The 20,952-nt window shown below is 46.5% G+C and overlaps 2 pseudogenes; both read left to right on the plus strand.

The window, feature by feature from the left end:
* The first annotated feature begins 1,345 nt into the window (after positions 1–1,345).
* LOC147956931 (uncharacterized) lies at positions 1,346–2,519 on the plus strand (annotated as a pseudogene).
* LOC147956932 (small nucleolar RNA Z247) lies at positions 1,832–1,970 on the plus strand (annotated as a pseudogene).
* Positions 2,520–20,952: the final 18,433 nt, after the last annotated feature.

Raw genomic sequence — 20,952 nt, forward strand, 5'->3', positions numbered from 1 at the left:
TCGGGCATGGGTGAGTTTGGTCAATTACCCACCCAAACATATAATTAGGTCACCCACGATTTGACGCCACCTTGGAGGATAACCTGACATTCCTACCGTGTCCTAAACTAATCATCACAAATATCGTTACCTTCCTTCTCATGGATCCCACAACTCTCATGGATCCACTGATAATATCCGCGGAAGTTAATGCTGTTGCTTCATCTCTACTACTTCCTGTAGCTGCTTAGTGTTAAGCTTTTGACTGTGCATGTGTGGAGAATTCTGAACATTTGGTACTAACTGACGCCAGGCACATCCAATTCCGGTTCGCAGCAGATTGCTGATGCCAACATGTCAATGATTTCAGGTTTGCAGAAGTCGGAATTCGGACAGGCTTTCAAGACCATGGCCGGGACAGAGGAGCACGCCACCGTCTGATACCGCAGATCCATAGAGACCATGAATCACTCCGTGTTTCAGGTCAACCATTTTGACCACAACCTTGTACTTTCCTCTTGCATAGCATAACCCACCCTCATAACTGCTGGAAGCAAATCAACTGATCACGGTTCCTGCATAAATAACTCTGGCTGACCTGCGGGCCCAACTTCCATATCTCTCTTCTGACGACTGCTTCTCCGAAGCTTGCACTGCGCTGGTTGACGGAGCTTCAGTTTCTTCACTTCCAACCACCCCTGTTGCCGTTCAGCTTCAGAATGATTGGCCAGGGCATGCACACGTCGCTTCTCCCATTTTCAGCTGCATCTGGGTGTTACTCTGGGTTCACTGAACTAATTCACCATAATATGAATTTTTGTTCTATATTCTACAGTTGTACTGATATATATAGCAAACCAGAAAAAAAAGGACACCACACCTTATTGTGCAGTTGTAGAGGAATGCCTATACAACCCTGAAGAAGATTACAGAGTTCAGCAAACGTTGCCATGCTGTTTAGACGGCAACCGTAAGTAGCACATTGTCTAGCAATAGAATGAAAGTAAGGATGGGACATCTGGTTTGCAAAACTGATATTTTTGCGCTGCAGATGATTTATCTTACTCCGGTGCCCTATGTTAAACATACATGACAGGTGCATATCTACATGACAGGCGCACCTTAGGAGATGGTTAGGTTGTTAGAGTATAATGTTTATCTCATGTAACTTCCTATCTCTATCTTCTTTCTTGATCTCCAAGTATGTAATCTCAACCGAATGTATGCGCTGTTATGGGAGGTGCGCCCCATCTATATAACAAGAAGCCGTCGCCCTGAGAAGGCAAGACGTTCCGCTAGTTCGCACATGGTAATCAGAGCCCCATCTCTTCCCATCTACTGAGATCCCATCTACACGAGCCTAGCCATGTCTTCCTCCTCCTCCTCCGGCGCTTCACAGACTACACTTAATGGGCAGGTCACCGAGAAGCTAACACGCACGAACTACGTGCTCTGGCGCACACAGATCACTCCCCACCTGCGCGGCGCCGGCGTGTTCAGCTACGTGGACGAAACCACCACGGAGCCGGCCAGGCTTCATGTCACCAAGGACAAGGATGGCAAAGAAAGCGCTGAGCCCAACCCTCTCCACCCAATCTGGGTCCGGGAGGATCAGCAGGTGTTGGGCTACTTGCTCAGCACCCTCTCCAAGGAGGTACCCATCGCGGTGACCACGGTCACCACGGCGCACGCACTCTGGACAGCGTTGACAGGTATGTTTTCCTCGCAGTCCATGAGCCGTGTGAACAACATCAGGACGGCGCTCATCAATGTGCAGAAGGGCAACCAGACGGTTGCCGCCTACTTCGCCTCTCTCCGTGGCCTCGCCGACGAGCTTGCCGCCACGGGGAAGGCCATCCAAGACGACGAGCTCATCTCCTACATCATCCACGGCCTCGACATCGACTACCAGCCCCTCGTCTCCGCCATCGACGCACGCGTCACGCCGGTATCCCTCGACGAGCTCTACGCCATGCTCAGTAACTTCGACCAGCGCATGGCCTAGTTCAACCACTCGGACAACGGCGGCTTCCGCTCCTCTGCCAACGCCGCGGTGCGTGGCTGTGGTGGTGGATCACATGGCCATGGCTCTTCTCGCACCAAGGGGCGATCTAGAGGACAAGGTGGTCGCGGCAACAGCAGCGGCGGCAACGTCCGCTCTGGTGCATCTCGCGGTCGTCGTGGCGGCGGTCCAACTTGGGCCCGACCAGAGATGCCTCGCTGCCAAATTTGTGGTAAGCCAGGGAACACCGCGAAGGATTGCTGGTACCGTTATGATGAAGATGATAATGACTCCCAAGATGAAGAAAAAGTGGCTGCTGCGGCTGATGGATCCTACGGCATCGACACAAATTGGTACGTTGATAGCGGCGCCACCAATCACATCACCAATGAGCTTGAGAAGGTCACCATGAAAGAAAAGTACCGTGGCAAAGATCACATCCACACGGCAAGTGGAGAAGGTATGCAGATTTGTCACATTGGTCATTCTACTTTTCGTACCCCTCACCGTTCAATTCATCTCAAGAAAATTTTGCATGTCCCTAGTGCTGCTAAAAGTCTCCTCTCCATTCATAGAATTGCCCTTGATAATCATGTTTTCCTCCAATTTCATCCATATTTCTTTTTGATCAAGGATCAGGCCACGAAGAAGGTCCTCTATCGAGGTAGATGTGTTCGAGGGCTTTACCCACTGATTCCGGAGCTTAGGAGAGTCAATAAACAAGCCAATGGTGTTGTAAAAGTCTCGTCAACACGGTGGCACGATCGATTAGGGCATGCTGCTTTTTCTTTAGTTGAAAGATTGCTTAGGAAAAATAAACTCCCATTTGTTGGTGAGCGAAATGTCGAAACTATTTGTGATTCCTGTCAATGTGCTAAAAGTCATCAATTACCTTATCTAATATCTACTAGTGTCTCTACCAAACCACTTCAATTAATCTTCTCTGATGTGTGGGGTCCTGCTCCCACTTCTGTTGGTAGACATGAGTATTATGTGAGCTTCATAGATGACTATAGCAAGTTTGTATGGATTTACCTCCTCAAAAAGAGATCTGATGTCTTTCAAGTTTTTCGAAACTTTCAAGCCTTGGTTGAATGAAAATTTGATAGCAAAATTATTGCAGTCCAATCGGACTCGGGGGGGGGGGGGAGTATGAAAAACTAAACTCCTTCTTCCAAACACTTGGCATATCACACCATGTATCATGCCCTCATGCCCATCAACAGCATGGCTCTACTGAATGAAAGCACAGACACATAGTTGAGGTCGGGCTAGCTCTCCTGGCAGGGGCCTCCATGCCCCTCAAGTCTTGGGATGAGGCTTTTCTTACCGCTGTTCACATCATTAATATGCTCCCTAGTCGAGTCATCAACAATGAAACTCCGGTAGAAAGACTTCTTCACACAAAACCAGACTATAAATCTCATCGCGTGTTTGGGTGTGCTTGTTGGCCCAATCTTCGCCCATACAATAAAAGAAAACTCATGCTTCGCTCAAAGTAATGTGCTTTTTTAGGGTATAGCCCTCAACAAAGGTGTCAAGTGTTTAGATATATCCACTGGCCCTGTCTATATATCTCGTGATGTCGTTTTTGACGAAACAAAATTTCCATTCGCCACCCTACATCCAAACGTCGGTGCTCGCCTCCGAGAAGAAATTCTCCTCCTGCCCACTCATCTCACCACTATAAATCAAGGGGGGGTCTGAATTATGATGATCAACTGTTGACTAATCCTGCTACTAATGGGGTGCATGAGCTTTCTAATGATGTTACAGGAGATAACAGCGAAAAACAATGGAGAAATCAGTGAAAAAATGCGCCGGCAGCTCAATATCACATGTGTCCGCATCCAGGAGGCAAATCCTCCTCGGGATCGGCTCCGCAGTAGCATTTCAGTCGATCCCCCTCGGGATCCGCGCCGACAGACGAGCCAGACGCGCCAGCGACAGCGCCAGCCAACCACGCTGTTGTCCCCAGCCCAGCGCGCTGTTGGGTAACGTAGTAATTTCAAAAAAAATTCCTATGCACACGGAATATCATGGTGATGCATAGCAACGAGAGGGGAGAGTGTTGTCCACGTACCCTCGTAGACCGAAAGCGGAAGCGTTATATCAACGCGGTTGATGTAGTCGTACGTCTTCACGATCCGACCGATCCAAGCACCGTTACTCCGGCACCTCTGAGTTCTTGGCACACGTTCAGCTCGATGACGATCCCCGGGCTCAGATCCAGCAAAGCGCCGGGGAGGAGTTCCGTCAGCACGGCGGCGTGGTGACTATCTTGATGTTCTACTGTCGCAGGGCTTCGCCTAAGCACCGCTACAATATGACCGAGGTGGAATATGGTGGAGGGGGGCACCGCACACGGCTAAGGAACGATCACGAAGATCAACTTGTGTGTCTAGAGGTGCCCCCCTGCCCCCGTATATAAAGGAGCAAGGGGGGTGCGGCCGGCCAGGAAGAGGGCGCGCCAGGAGGAGTCCTACTCCCACCGGGAGTAGGATTCCCCCCCTTTCCTAGTTGGAATAGGATTCAGGAGGGGGAAAGAGGAGAGAGAGAAGGAAGGGGGCGCCGCCCCCTCTCCTTGTCCTATTTGGACTAGGGGGGGAGGGGCGCGCGGCCCATCCCTGGCCACCTCTCCTCTCTTCCACTAAAGCCCACTAAGGCCCATATACCTCCCGGGGGGTTCCAGTAACCTCCCGGTACTCCGGTAAAATCCCGATTTCACCCGGAACACTTCCGTTATCCAAATATAGGCTTCCAATATATCAATCTTTATGTCTCGACCATTTCGAGACTCCTCGTCATGCCCGTGATCACATCCCGGACTCCGAACAAACTTCGGTACATCAAAATGCATAAACTCATAATGAAACTGTCATCGTAACGTTAAGCGTGCGGACCCTACGGTTCGAGAACAATGTAGACATGACCGAGACACGTCTCCGGTCAATAACCAATAGCGGAACCTGGATGCTCATATTGGCTCCTACATATTCTACGATGATCTTTATCGGTCAGACCGCATAACAACATACGTTGTTCTCTTTGTCATCGGTATGTTGCTTGCCCGAGATTCGATCATCGGTATCTCAATACCTAGTTCAATATCATTACCGGCAAGTCTCTTTACTCGTTCCGTAATACATCATCTCGTAACTAACTCATTAGTTGCAATGCTTGCAAGGCTTATGTGATGTGCATTACCGAGAGGGCCCAGAGATACCTCTCCGACAATCGGAGTGACAAATCCTAATCTTGAAATATGCCAACCCAACATGTACCTTTGGAGACACCTGTAGAGCTCCTTTATAATCACTCAGTTACGTTGTGACGTTTGGTAGCACACAAAGTGTTCCTCCGGCAAACGGGAGTTGCATAATCTCATAGTCAAAGGAACATGTATAAGTCATGAAGAAAGCAATAGCAACATACTAAACGATCGGGTGCTAAGCTAATGGAATGGGTCATGTCAATCAGATCATTCAGCTAATGATGTGATCCCGTTAATCAAATAACAACTCTTTGTCCATGGTTAGGAAACATAACCATCTTTGATTAACGAGCTAGTCAAGTAGAGGCATACTAGTGACACTCTGTTTGTCTATGTATTCACACATGTATTATGTTTTCGGTTAATACAATTCTAGCATGAATAATAAACATTTTTCATGTAATAAGGAAATAAATAATAACTTTATTATTGCCTCTAGGGCATATTTCCTTCAGTCTCCCACTTGCACTAGAGTCAATAATCTAGATTACACAGTAATGATTCTAACACGCATGAGTCTTGGTGCTGATCATGTTTTGCTCGTGGAAGAGGCTTAGTTAACGGGTCTGCTACATTCAGATCCGTATGTATCTTGCAAATTTCTATGTCTCCCACCTGGACTAGATCCCGGATGGAATTGAAGCGTCTCTTGATGTGCTTGGTTCTCTTGTGAAATCTGGATTCCTTTGCCAAGGCAATTGCACCAGTATTGTCACAAAAGATTTTCATTGGACCCGATGCACTAGGTATGACACCTAGATCGGATATGAACTCCTTCATCCAGACTCCTTCGTTTGCTGCTTCCGAAGCAGCTATGTACTCCGCTTCACATGTAGATCCCGCAACGACGCTTTGTTTAGAACTGCACCAACTGACAGCTCCACCATTTAAGTAAACACGTATCCGGTTTGCGATTTAGAATCGTCCGGATCAGTGTCAAAGCTTGCATCAACGTAACCATTTACGATGAGCTCTTTGTCACCTCCATATACGAGAAACATATCCTTAGTCCTTTTCAGGTATTTCAGGATGTTCTTGACCGCTGTCCAGTGATCCACTCCTGGATTACTTTGGTACCTCCCTGCTAGACTTATAGCAAGACACACATCAGGTCTGGTACACAGCATTGCATACATGATAGAGCCTATGGCTGAAGCATAGAGAACATCTTTCATTTTCTCTCTATCTTCTGCAGTGGTCGTACATTGAGTCTTACTCAACTTCACACCTTGTAACACAGGCAAGAATCCTTTCTTGGCCTGATCCATTTTGAACTTCTTTAAAACTTTGTCAAGGTAAGTGCTTTGTGAAAGTCCAATTAAGCGTTTTGATCTATCTCTATAGATCTTAATGCCCAATATGTAAGCAGCTTCACCGAGGTCTTTCATTGAAAAACTCTTATTCAAGTATCCCTTTATGCTATCCAGAAATTCTATATCATTTCCGATTAGTAATATGTCATCCACATATAATATCAGAAATGCTACAGAGCTCCCACTCACTTTCTTGTAAATACAGGCTTCTCCAAAAGTCTGTACAAACCCAAATGCTTTGATCATACTATCAAAGCGTTTATTCCAACTCCGAGAGGCTTGCACCAGTCCATAAATGGATCGCTGGAGCTTGCACATTTTGTAAGCTCCCTTTGGATCGACAAAAACTTCTGGTTGCATCATATACAACTCTTCTTCCAGAAATCCATTCAGGAATGCAGTTTTGACATCCATCTGCCAAATTTCATAATCATAAAATGCGGCAATTGCTAACATGATTCGGACAGACTTAAGCATCGCTACGGGTGAGAAGGTCTCATCATAGTCAATCCCTTGAACTTGTCGAAAACCTTTTGCGACAAGTCGAGCTTTGTAGACAGTAACATTACCGTCAGCGTCAGTCTTCTTCTTGAAGATCCATTTATTCTCAATTGCTTGCCGATCATCGGGTAAGTCAACCAAAGTCCACACTTTGTTCTCATACATGGATCCCATCTCAGATTTCATGGCTTCAAGCCATTTTGCGGAATCTGGGCTCACCATCGCTTCTTCATAGTTCGTAGGTTCATCATGATCTAGTAGCATGACTAACAGAACAGGATTGCCGTACCACTCTGGTGCGGATTTTACTCTGGTTGATCTACAAGGCTCAGTAGTAACTTGGTCTGAAGTTTCATGATCATCATCATCAACTTCCTCACTAATTGGTGTAGGTGTCGCAGAAACCGGTTTCTGTGATGAACTACTTTTCAATATGGGAGCAGGTACAGTTACCTCATCAAGTTCTACTTTCCTCCCACTCACTTCTTTCGAGAGAAACTCCTTCTTTAGAAAGATTCTGAATTTAGCAACAAAAGTCTTGCCTTCGTATCTGTGATAGAAGGTGTATCCAACAGTCTCATTTGGATATCCTATGAAGACACATTTCTCCGATTTGGGTTCGAGCTTATCAAGTTGAAGCTTTTTCACATAAGCATCGCAGCCCCAAACTTTTAGAAACGACAACTTTGGTTTCTTGCCAAACCACAGTTCATAAGGCGTCGTCTCAACGAATTTCGATGGTGCCCTATTTAACGTGAATGCGGCCGTCTCTAAAGCATAACCCCAAAACGATAGCGGTAAATCAGTAAGAGACATCATAGATCGCACCATATGTAGTAAAGTACGATTACGACGTTCGGACACACCATTACGCTGTGGTGTTCCGGGTGGCGTGAGTTGCGAAACTATTCCGCATTGTTTCAAATATACACCAAACTCGTAACTCAAATATTCTCCTCCACGATCAGATCGTAGAAACTTTATTTTCTTATTACGATGATTTTCAACTTCACTCTGAAATTCCTTGAACATTTCAAATGTTTCAGACTTATGTTTCATCAAGTAGATATACCCATATATGCTTAAGTCATTTGTGAAGGTGAGAAAATAATGATATCCGCCACAAGCCTCAACATTCATTGAACCATATACATCTGTATGTATGATTTCCAACAAATCTGTTGCTCTCTCCATAGTACCGGAGAACGGTGTTTTAGTCATCTTGCCCATGAGGCACGGTTCGCAAGTACCAAGTGATTCATAATCAAGTGGTTCCAAAAGCCCATCAGTATGGAGTTTCTTCATGTGCTTTACACCGATATGACCCAAACGGCAGTGCCACAAATAAGTTGCACTATCATTATCAACTCTGCATCTTTTGGCTTCAACATTATGAATATGTGTATCACTACTATCGAGATTTAATAAGAATAGACCACTCTTTAAGGGTGCGTGACCATAAAAGATATTACTCATATAAATAGAACAACCATTATTCTCTGATTTAAATTTATAACCGTCTCGCATCAAACAAGATCCAGATATAATGTTCATGCTCAACGCTGGCACCAAATAACAATTATTTAGGTCTAATACTAATCCTGAAGGTAGATATAGAGGTAGCGTGCCGACCGCGATCACGTCGACTTTGGAACCATTTCCCACACGCATCGTCACCTCGTCCTTAGCCAATCTTTGCTTAATCCGTAGTCCCTGTTTCGAGTTGCAAATATTAGCAATAGAACCAGTATCAAATACCCAGGTGCTACTGCGAGCATTAGTAAGGTACACATCAATAACATGTATATCACATATACCTTTGTTCACCTTGCCATCCTTCTTATCCGCCAAATACTTGGGGCAGTTCCGCTTCCAGTGACCAGTCTGCTTGCAGTAGAAGCACTCAGTTTCACGCTTAGGTCCAGATTTGGGTTTCTTCTCCTGAGCAGCAACTTGCTTGCTGTTCTTCTTGAAGTTCCCTTTCTTCTTCCCTTTGCCCCTTTTCTTGAAACCAGTGGTCTTATTGACCATCAACACTTGATGCTCCTTCTTGATTTCTACCTCCGCAACTTTTAGCATTGCGAAGAGCTCGGGAATTGTCTTATCCATCCCTTGCATGTTATAGTTCATCACGAAGCTCTTGTAGCTAGGTGGAAGTGATTGGAGAATTCTGTCAATGACGCAATCATCCGGAAGATTAACTCCCAATTGAATCAAGTGATTATTATACCCAGACATTTTGAGTATATGCTCACTGACAGAACTGTTCTCCTCCATCTTGCAGCTATAGAACTTATTGGAGACTTCATATCTCTCAATTCGGGCATTTGCTTGAAATATTAACTCCAACTCCTGGAACATCTCATATGCTCCATGACGTTCAAAACGTCGTTGAAGACCCGATTCTAGCCGTAAAGCATGGCACATGAACTGTCGAGTAGTCATCAGCTTTGCTCTGCCAGACGTTCTTAACGTCGTCAGTTGCATCAGCAGCAGGCCTGGCACCTAGCGGTGCTTCCAGGACGTAATTCTTCTGTGCAGCAATGAGGATAATCCTCAAGTTACGGACCCAATCCGTGTAATTGCTACCATCATCTTTCAACTTTGCTTTCTCAAGGAACGCATAAAAATTCAACGGAACAACAGCACGGGCCATCTATCTACAATCAAACATAAACAAGCAAGATACTATCAGGGACTAAGTTCATGATAAATTTAAGTTCAATTAATCATATTACTAAAGAACTCCCACTTAGATAGACACCCCTCTAATCCTCTAAGTGATCACGTGATCCATATCAACTAAACCATGTCCGATCATCATGTGAGATGAAGTAGTTTCAATGGTGAACATCATTATGTTGATCATATCTACTATATGATTCACGCTCGACCTTTCGGTCTCCGTGTTCCGAGGCCATATCTGTTATATGCTAGGCTCGTCAAGTTAAACCAGAGTATTCCGCGTGTGCAACTGTTTTGCACTCGTTGTATTTGAACGTAGAGCCTATCACACCCGATCATCACGTGGTGTCTCAGCACGAAGAACTTTCGCAATGGTGCATACTCAGGGAGAACTCTTTTACTATGATAATTTAGTGCGAGATCATCTTATAATGCTACCGTCAATCAAAGCAAGATAAGATGCATAAAAGATAAACATCACATGCAATCAATATAAGTGATATGATATGCCATCATCATCTTGTGCTTGTGATCTCCATCTTCGAAGCACCGTCATGATCACCATCGTCACCAGCGCGACACCATGATCACCATCGTAGCATCGTTGTCGTCTCGCCAAACTTATGCTTCTATGACTATCGCTACCGCTTAGTGATAAAGTAAAGCATTACAGGGCGATTGCATTGCATACAGTAAAACGACAACCATATGGCTCCTGCCAGTTGCCGATAACTCGGTTATAAAACATGATCATCTCATACAATAAAATTTAGCATCATGTCTTGACCATATCACATCACAACATGCCCTGCAAAAACAAGTTAGACGTCCTCTACTTTGTTGTTGCAAATTTTACGTGGCTGCTACGGGCTTAGCAAGAACCAATCTTACCTACGCATCAAAACCACAACGATCGTTTGTCAAGTTAGTGCTGTTTTAACCTTCTCAAGGACCGGGCGTAGCCACACTTGGTTCAACTAAAGTTGGAGAAACCGACACCCGCCAGCCACCAGTGTGCAAGGCACGTCGGTAGAACCAGTCTCGCGTAAGCGTACGCGTAATGTCGGTCCGGGCCGCTTCATCCAACAATACCGCCGAACCAAAGTATGACATGCTGGTAAGCAGTATGACTTATATCGCCCACAACTCACTTGTGTTCTACTCGTGCATATAACATCAGCACATAAAACCTAGGCTCTGATGCCACTGTTGGGGAACGTAGTAATTTCAAAAAAATTCCTACGCACACGCAAGATCATGGTGATGCATAGCAACGAGAGGGGAGAGTGTTGTCCACGTACCCTCGTAGACCGAAAGCGGAAGCGTTATATCAACGCGGTTGATGTAGTCGTACGTCTTCATGATCCGACCGATCCAAGCACCGTTACTCCGGCACCTCTGAGTTCTTGGCACACGTTCAGCTCGATGACGATCCCCAGGCTCCGATCCAGCAAAGCGTCGGGGAGGAGTTCCGTCAGCACGACGGTGTGGTGACGATCTTGATGTTCTACTGTCGCAGGGCTTCGCCGAAGCACCGTTACAATATGACCGAGGTGGAATATGGTGGAGGGGGGCACCGCACACGGTTAAGGAACGATCACGAAGATCAACTTGTGTGTCTAGAGGTGCCCCCTGCCCCTGTATATATAGGAGCAAGGGGGGGGGGGGGTGCGGCCGGCCAGGAGGAGGGCGTGCCAGGAGGAGTCCTACTCCCACCGGGAGTAGGATCCCCCCTCCTTTCCTAGTTGGAATAGGATTCGGGAGGGGGAAAGAGGAGAGAGAGAAGGAAGGGGGGCACCGCCCCCCTCTCCTTGTCCTATTCGGACTAGGGGGGAGGGGCGCGCGGCCAAGCCCTGGCCACCTCTCCTCTCTTCCACTAAAGCCCACTAAGGCCCATATACCTCCCGGGGGGTTCCGGTAACCTCCCTGTACTCCGGTAAAATCCCGATTTCACCCGGAACACTTCCGATATCCAAATATTGGCTTCCAATATATCAATCTTTATGTCTCGACCATTTCGAGACTCCTCGTCATGTCCGTGATCACATCCGGGACTCCGAACTAACTTCGGTACATCAAAATGCATAAACTCGTAATGAAACTGTCATCGTAACGTTAAGCGTGCGGACCCTACGGTTCGAGAACAATGTAGACATGACCGAGACATGTCTCCGGTCAATAACCAATAGCGGAACCTGGATGCTCATATTGGCTCCTACATATTCTACGAAGATCTTTATCGGTCAGACCGCATAACAACATACGTTGTTCCCTTTGTCATCGGTATGTTGCTTGCCCGAGATTCGATCATCGGTATCTCAATACCTAGTTCAATCTCGTTACCGGCAAGTCTCTTTACTCGTTACGTAATACATCATCTCGTAACTAACTCATTAGTTGCAATGCTTGCAAGGCTTATGTGATGTGCATTACCGAGAGGGCCCAGAGATACCTCTCCGACAATCGGAGTGACAAATCCTAATCTTGAAATACGCCAACCCAACATGTACCTTTGGAGACACCTGTAGAGCTCCTTTATAATCACTCAGTTACGTTGTGACGTTTGGTAGCACACAAAGTGTTCCTCCGGCAAACGGGAGTTGCATAATCTCATAGTCATAGGAACATGTATAAGTCATGAAGAAAGCAATAGCAACATACTAAACGATCGGGTGCTAAGCTAATGGAATGGGTCATGTCAATCAGATCATTCATCTAATGATGTGATCCCGTTAATCAAATAACAACTCTTTGTCCATGGTTAGGAAACATAACCATCTTTGATTAACGAGCTAGTCAAGTAGAGGCATACTAGTGACACTCTGTTTGTCTATGTATTCACACATGTATTATGTTTCCGGTTAATACAATTCTAGCATGAATAATAAACATTTATCATGTAATAAGGAAATAAATAATAACTTTATTATTGCCTCTAGGGCATATTTCCTTCACGCGCGCCACGCGTCACGCCTCAATTGCTGGCGGCCCGAGCTCTTCTCCACGCCAACCCTCGTCCAGCACAAGGCAGCCCGCGGCTCGTCAGGATGGCGCGCGATTCCGTGACCAGCCGGTCATGTACAAGCGACGCGACCCGATCCGCCAGTCTAACGCGGGGCCCGGGCCTGCTTTGATATTGTTGGGGAACGTAGTAATTTCAAAAAATTTCCTACGCACACGCAAGATCATGGTGATGCATAGCAACGAGAGGGGAGAGTGTTGTCCACGTACCTGTTGGGGAACGTAGTAATTTCAAAAAATTTCCTACGCACACGCAAGATCATGGTGATGCATAGCAACGAGAGGGGAGAGTGTTGTCTACGTACCCACGCAGACCGACTGCGGAAGCATTGACGCAACGTAGAGGAAGTACTCGTACGTCTTCCCGATCCGACCGATCCAAGCACCGTTACTCCGGCACCTCCGAGTTCTTAGCACACGTACAGCTCGATGACGGTCCCCGGGCTCCGATCCAGCAAAGCGTCGGGGAAGAGTTCCGTCAGCACGACGGCGTGGTGACGATGATGATGTACTACCGACGCAGGGCTTCGCCTAAGCACTACAACAATATGATCGAGGTGGAATATGGTGGCAGGGGGCACCGCACACGGCTAAGGAACGATCTCAAGGATCAACTTGTGTGTCTAGAGGTGCCCCCTGCCCCCGTATATAAAGGAGCAAGGGGAGTAGGCGGTCGGCCAGGGTGTGGCGCGCCAAGGGGAGTCCTACTCCCATCGGGAGTAGGACTCCTAGTTGGACTAGGAGAGAGAGGGGGAAATAGGAGGAAGAGAGGAAGGAAAGGGGGGGCGCCGCCCCCCTTCCCTTGTCCTATTCGGACTAGGAAGGGGAGGGGCGTGCGGCCACCTCTTGCCTCCTCTCCTCTTCTCCCTTAAGGCCCATGAAGGCCCAATAACCCCCCCCCCCCCAGGGGGGGGGTCCGGTAACCCCCGGTACTCCGGTAAAATGCCGATTTCACCCGGAACGATTCCGATGTCCAAATATAGGCTTCCAACATATCGATCTTTATGTCTCGACCATTTCGAGACTCCTCGTCATGTCCGTGATCACATCCGGGACTCCGAACTAACTTCGGTACATCAAAATGCATAAACTCATAATAACTGTCATCGTAACTTTAAGCGTGCGGACCCTACGGTTCGAGAACAATGTAGACATGACCGAGACACGTCTCCGGTCAATAACCAATAGCGGGACCTGGATGCCCATATTGGCTCCTACATATTCTACGAAGATCTTTATCGGTCAGACCGCATAACAACATACGTTGTTCCCTTTGTCATCGGTATGTTACTTGCCTGAGATTCGATCGTCGGTATCCAATACATAGTTCAATCTCGTTACCGGCAAGTCTCTTTACTCGTTCCGTAATACATCATCTCACAACTAACATATTAGTTGTAATGCTTGCAAGGCTTATGTGATGTGTATTACCGAGAGGGCCCAGAGATACCTCTCCGACAATCGGAGTGACAAATCCTAATCTCGAAATACGCCAACTCAACATCTACTTTTGGAGACACCTGTAATGCTCCTTTATGATCACCCAGTTACGTTGTGACGTTTGGTAGCACACAAAGTGTTCCTCCGGCAAACGGGAGTTGCATAATCTCATAGTCATAGGAAAATGTATAAGTCATGAAGAAAGCAATAGCAACATACTAAACGATCGGGTGCTAAGCTAATGGAATGGGTCATGTCAATCACATCATTCAACTAATGATGTGACCTCGTTAATCAAATAACAACACTTTGTTCATGGTTAGGAAACATAACCATCTTTGATTAATGAGCTAGTCAAGTAGAGGCATACTAGTGACATTAAGTTTGTCTATGTATTAACACAAGTATTATGTTTCCGGTTAATACAATTCTAGCATGAATAATAAACTTTTATCATGATATAAGGAAATAAATAATAATTTTATTATTGTCTCTAGGGCATATTTCCTTCAGTACCCTCGTAGACCGAAAGCGGAAGCGTTATATCAACGCGGTTGATGTAGTCATACGTCTTCATGATCCGACCGATCCAAGCACCGTTACTCCAGCACCTCCGAGTTCTTGGCACACGTTCAGCTCGATGACGATCCCCGGGCTCCGATCCAGCAAAGCGTCGGGGAGGAGTTTCGTCAGCACGATGGCGTGGTGACGATCTTGATGTTCTATTGTCGCAGGGCTTCGCCTAAGCACCGCTACAATATGACCGAGGTGGAATATGGTGGAGGGGGGCACCGCACACGGCTAAGGAACGATCACAAAGATCAACTTGTGTCTAGAGGTGCCCCCCTGCCCCCGTATATGAAGGAGCAAGGGGGGGGGGGGTGCGGCCGGCCAGGAGGAGGGCGCGCCAGGAGGAGTCCTACTCCCACCGGGAGTAGGATTCCCCCCCCTTTCCTAGTTGGAATAGGATTCGGGAGGGGGAAAGAGGAGAGAGAGAAGGAAGGGGGGGGGCGCCGCCCCCCTCTCCTTTTCCTATTCGGACTAGGGGGGAGGGGCGTGCGGCCCAGCCCTGGCCACCTCTCCTCTCTTCCACTAAAGCCCACTAAGGCCCGTATACCTCCCGGGGGGTTCCGGTAACCTCCCGGTACTCCGGTAAAATCCTGATTTCACCCGGAACACTTCCGATATCCAAATATAGGCTTCCAATATATCAATCTCTATGTATCGACCATTTCGAGACTCCTCGTCATGTCCGTGATCACATCCGGGACTTCGAACTAACTTCGGTACATCAAAATGCATAAACTCATAATAACTGTCATCGTAACGTTAAGCGTGCGGACCCTACGGTTCGAGAACAATGTAGACATGACCGAGACACGTCTCCGGTCAATAACCAATAGCGGGACCTGGATGCCCATATTGGCTCCTACATATTCTACGAAGATCTTTATCGGTCAGACTGCATAACAACATACGTTGTTCCCTTTGTCATCGGTATGTTACTTGCCCGAGATTCGATCGTCGGTATCCAATACCTAGTTCAATCTCGTTACCGGCAAGTCTCTTTACTCATTCCGTAATACATCATCTCACAACTAACACATTAGTTGTAATGCTTGCAAGGCTTATGTGATGTGTATTACCGAGAGGGCCCAGAGATACCTCTCCGACAATCGGAGTGACAAATCCTAATCTCGAAATACGCCAACTCAACATCTACCTTTGGAGACACCTGTAATGCTCCTTTATAATCACCCAGTTACGTTGTGACGTTTGGTAGCACACAAAGTGTTCCTCCGGCAAACGGGAGTTGCATAATCTCATAGTCGTAGGAACATGTATAAGTCATGAAGAAAGCAATAGCAACATACTAAACGATCGGGTGCTAAGCTAATGGAATGGGTCATGTCAATCAGATCATTCAACTAATGATGTGACCTCGTTAATCAAATAATAACACTTTGTTCATGGTTAGGAAACATAACCATCTTTGATTAACGAGCTAGTCAAGTAGAGGCATACTAGTGACATTAAGTTTGTCTATGTATTCACACAAGTATTATGTTTCCGGTTAATACAATTCTAGCATGAATAATAAACTTTTATCATGATATAAGGAAATAAATAATAACTTTATTATTGCCTCTAGGGCATATTTCCTTCAGTACCCTCGTAGACCGAAAGCGGAAGCGTTATATCAACGCGGTTGATGTAGTCGTACGTCTTCACGATCCGACCGATCCAAGCACCATTACTCCGGCACCTCCGAGTTCTTGGCACACTTTCAGCTCGATGACGATCCCCGGGCTCCGATCCAGCAAAGCGTCGGGGAGGAGTTCCGTCAGGACGATGGCGTGGTGACGATCTTGATGTTCTATTGTCGCAGGGCTTCGCCTAAGCACCGCTACAATATGACCGAGGAGGAATATGGTGGAGGGGGCACCGCACACGGCTAAGGAACGATCACGAAGATCAACTTGTGTCTAGAGGTGCCCCCCTGCCCCCGTATATGAAGGAGCAAGGGGGGGTGCGGCCGGCTAGGAGGAGGGCGCGCCAGGAGGAGGCCTACTCCCACCGGGAGTAGGATTCCCCCCCTTTCCTTGTTGGAATAGGATTCGGGAGGGGGAAAGAGGAGAGAGAGAAGGAAGGGGGGCGCCGCCCCCCTCTCCTTGTCCTATTCGGACTAGGGGGAGGGGCGTGCGGCCCAGCCCTGGCCACCTCTCCTCTCTTCCACTAAAGCCCACTAAGGCCCATATACCTCCCGGGGGGTTCCGGTAACCTCCCGGTACTCCGGTAAAATCCCGATTTCACCCGGAACACTTCAGATATCCAAATTGTTGGGTTTCGTAGTAATTTCAAAAAATTTCCTACGCACACGCGAGATCATGTGATGCATAGCAACGAGGGGGAGAGTGTTGTCTACATACCCAACGCAGACCGACTGCGGAAGCGATGACACGACGTAGAGGAAGTAGTCGTACGTCTTCACGATCCAACCGATCAAGCACCGAAACTATGGCACCTCCGAGTTCGAGCACACGTTCAGCTCGATGACGATCCCCGGACTCCGATCCAGCAAAGTGTCGGGGAAGAGTTCCGTCAGGACGACGGTGTGGTGACGATCTTGATGTACTATAGCAGCTGGGCTTCGCCTAAACTCCGCTACAGTATTATCGAGGAATATGGTGGCAGGGGGCACCGCACACGGCTAAGGAATAGATCACGTGGATCAACTTGTGTGTTTCTGGGGTGCCTCTGCCTCAGTATATAAAGGAGCCAAGGGGGAGGGGGGCACCGACCAGGGAGGAGGGCGCAGGAGGAGTCCTACTCCTTCCGGGAGTAGGACTCCCCCCCCCCCAATCCTATTCCAACTAGGATTCCCAAGGGGGGAAAGAGAGAGAGGGGGGCCGGCCACCTTCTCCTAGTCCTAATAGGACTAGGGGAGGGGGAAGGTGCGCAGCCACCTTGGGCTGCCCCTTTCTCCTTTCCACTAAGGCCCATCAAGGCCCACATGGCTCCCGGGGGGTTCCAGTAACCTCCCGGTAACCCGGTAAAATCCCGATTTCACCCGGAACACTTCCGATGTCCAAACATAGGCTTCCAATATATCAATCTTTACATCTCAACCATTTCGAGACTCCTCGTCATGTCCGTGATCACATCCGGGACTCCGAACAACCTTCGGTACATCAAAATGCATAAACTCATAATATACCTGTCATCGTAACCTTAAGCGTGCGGACCCTACGGGTTCGAGAACAATGTAGACATGACCGAGACATGTCTCCGGTCAATAACCAATAGCGGGACCTGGATGCCCATATTGGCTCCTATATATTCTACGAAGATCTTTATCGGTCAGACCGCATAACAACATACGTTGTTCCCTTTGTCATCGGTATGTTACTTGCTCGAGATTCGATCGTCGGTATCCAATACCTAGTTCAATCTCGTTACCGGCAAGTCTCTTTACTCGTTCCGTAATACATCATCTCACAACTAACATATTAGTTGTAATGCTTGCAAGGCTTATGTGATGTGTATTACCGAGAGGGCCCAGAGATACCTCTCCGACAATCGGAGTGACAAATCCTAATCTGGAAATACGCCAACCCAACATCTACCTTTGGAGACACCTGTAATGCTCCTTTATAATCACCCAGTTACATTGTGACGTTTGGTAGCACCCAAAGTGTTCCTCCGGCAAACGGGAGTTGCATAATCTCATAGTCATAGGAACATGTATAAGTCATGAAGAAAGCAATAGCAACATACTAAACGATCGGGTGCTAAGCTAATGGAATGGGTCATGTCAATCAGATCATTCAACTAATGATGTGACCTCGTTAATCAAATAACAACTCATTGTTCATGGTCAGGAAACATAGCCATCTTTGATTAACGAGCTAGTCAAGTAGAGGCATACTAGTGACACTTTGTTTTTCTATGTATTCACACATGTATTATGTTTCCGGTTAATACAATTCTAGCATGAATAATAAACATTTATCATGATTAGAAGGAAATAAATAATAACTTTATTATTGCCTCTAGGGCATATTTCCTTCACAAGTTGCTAATCAAGAGAAGAAACCCAAGTCTGGACCTAAGCCTGAAACTGAGTGCTTCTACTGCAAGCAGACTGGTCACTGGAAGCGGAACTGCCTCAAGTATTTGGCGGATAAGAAGGATGGCAAGGTGAACAAAGGTATATGTGATATACATGTTATTGATGTGTACCTTACTAGAGCTCGCAGTAGCACCTGGGTATTTGATACTGGTTCTGTTGCTAATATTTGCAACTCGAAACAGGGACTACGGAATAAGCGGGCACTGGCAAAGGACGAGGTGACGATGCGCGTGGGAAACGGTTCCAAAGTCGATGTGATCGCGGTCGGCACGCTACCTCTACATCTACCTTCGGGATTAATATTAGACCTAAATAATTGTTATTTGGTGCCAGCGTTGAGCATGAACATTATATCTGGATCTTGTTTAATGCAAGACGGTTATTCATTTAAATCAGAGAATAATGGTTGTTCTATTTATATGAGTAATATCTTTTATGGTCATGCACCCTTGAAGAGTGGTCTATTCTTATTGAATCTCGATAGTAGTGATACACATATTCATAATGTAGAAGCCAAAAGATGCAGAGTTGATAATGAAAGTGCAACTTATTTGTGGCACTGTCGTTTAGGTCATATCGGTATAAAGTGCATGAAGAAACTCCATACTGATGGACTTTTGGAACCACTTGATTATGAATCACTTGGTACTTGCGAACCGTGCCTCATGGGCAAGATGACTAAAACACCGTTCTCCGGTACTATGGAGAGAGCAACAGATTTGTTGGAAATCATACATACCGATGTGTGTGGTCCGATGAATATTGAGGCTCGTGGCGGATATCGTTATTTTCTCACCTTCACAGATGATTTAAGCAGATATGGGTATATCTACTTAATGAAACATAAATCTGAAACATTTGAAAAGTTCAAAGAATTTCAGAGTGAAGTTGAAAATCATCGTAACAAGAAAATAAAGTTTCTACGATCTGATCGTGGGGGAGAATATTTGAGTTACGAGTTTGGTGTACATTTGAAAAACTGTGGAATAGTTTCGCAACTCACGCCACCCGGAACACCACAGCGTAATGGTGTGTCCGAACGTCGTAATCGTACTTTACTAGATATGGTGCGATCTATGATGTCTCTTACTGATTTACCGCTATCATTTTGGGGTTATGCTTTAGAGACGGCCGCATTCACGTTAAATAGGGCACCATCAAAATCCGTTGAGACGACGCCTTATGAACTGTGGTTTGGCAAGAAACCAAAGTTGTCGTTTCTTAAAGTTTGGGGCTGCGATGCTTATGTGAAAAAGCTTCAACCTGATAAGCTCGAACCCAAATCGGAGAAATGTGTCTTCATAGGATACCCAAAGGAGACTGTTGGGTACACCTTCTATCACAGATCCGAAGGCAAGACATTCGTTGCTAAGAATGGATCCTTTCTAGAGAAGGAGTTTCTCTCGAAAGAAGTGAGTGGGAGGAAAGTAGAACTTGATGAGGTAACTGTACCTGCTCCCTTACTGGAAAGTAGTACATCACAGAAAACTGTTTCAGTGACACCTACACCAGTTAGTGAGGAAGCCAATGATAATGATCATGAAACTTCAGATCAAGATACTACTGAACCTCGTAGATCAACCAGAGTAAGATCCGCACCAGAGTGGTACGGTAATCCTGTTCTGCAAGTCATGCTACTAGATCATGATGAACCTACGAACTATGAAGAAGCGATGGTGAGCCCAGATTCCGCAAAGTGGCTTGAAGCCATGAAATCTGAGATGGGATCCATGTATGAGAAAAAAGTATGGACTTTGGTTGACTTGCCCGATGATCGGCAAGCAATTGAAAATAAATGGATCTTTAAGAAGAAGACTGACACTGATGGTAATGTTACTGTCTACAAAGCTCGACTTGTCGCAAAAGGTTTTCGGCAAGTTCAAGGGATTGACTACGATGAGACCTTCTCACCCGTAGCGATGCTTAAGTCCGTCCGAATCATGTTAGCGATTGCCGCATTTTATGATTATGAAATTTGGCAGATGGATGTCAAAACTGCATTCCTGAATGGATTTCTGGAAGAAGAGTTGTATATGATACAACCGGAAGATTTTGTCGATCCAAAGGGAGCTAACAAAGTGTGCAAGCTCCAGCGATCCATTTA

The sequence above is a fragment of the Triticum urartu genome, chromosome 7A, assembly GCF_056163025.1.
Source record: "Triticum urartu cultivar PI428250 chromosome 7A, HENAU_Tu73, whole genome shotgun sequence".
Lineage (NCBI taxonomy): Eukaryota > Viridiplantae > Streptophyta > Magnoliopsida > Poales > Poaceae > Triticum > Triticum urartu.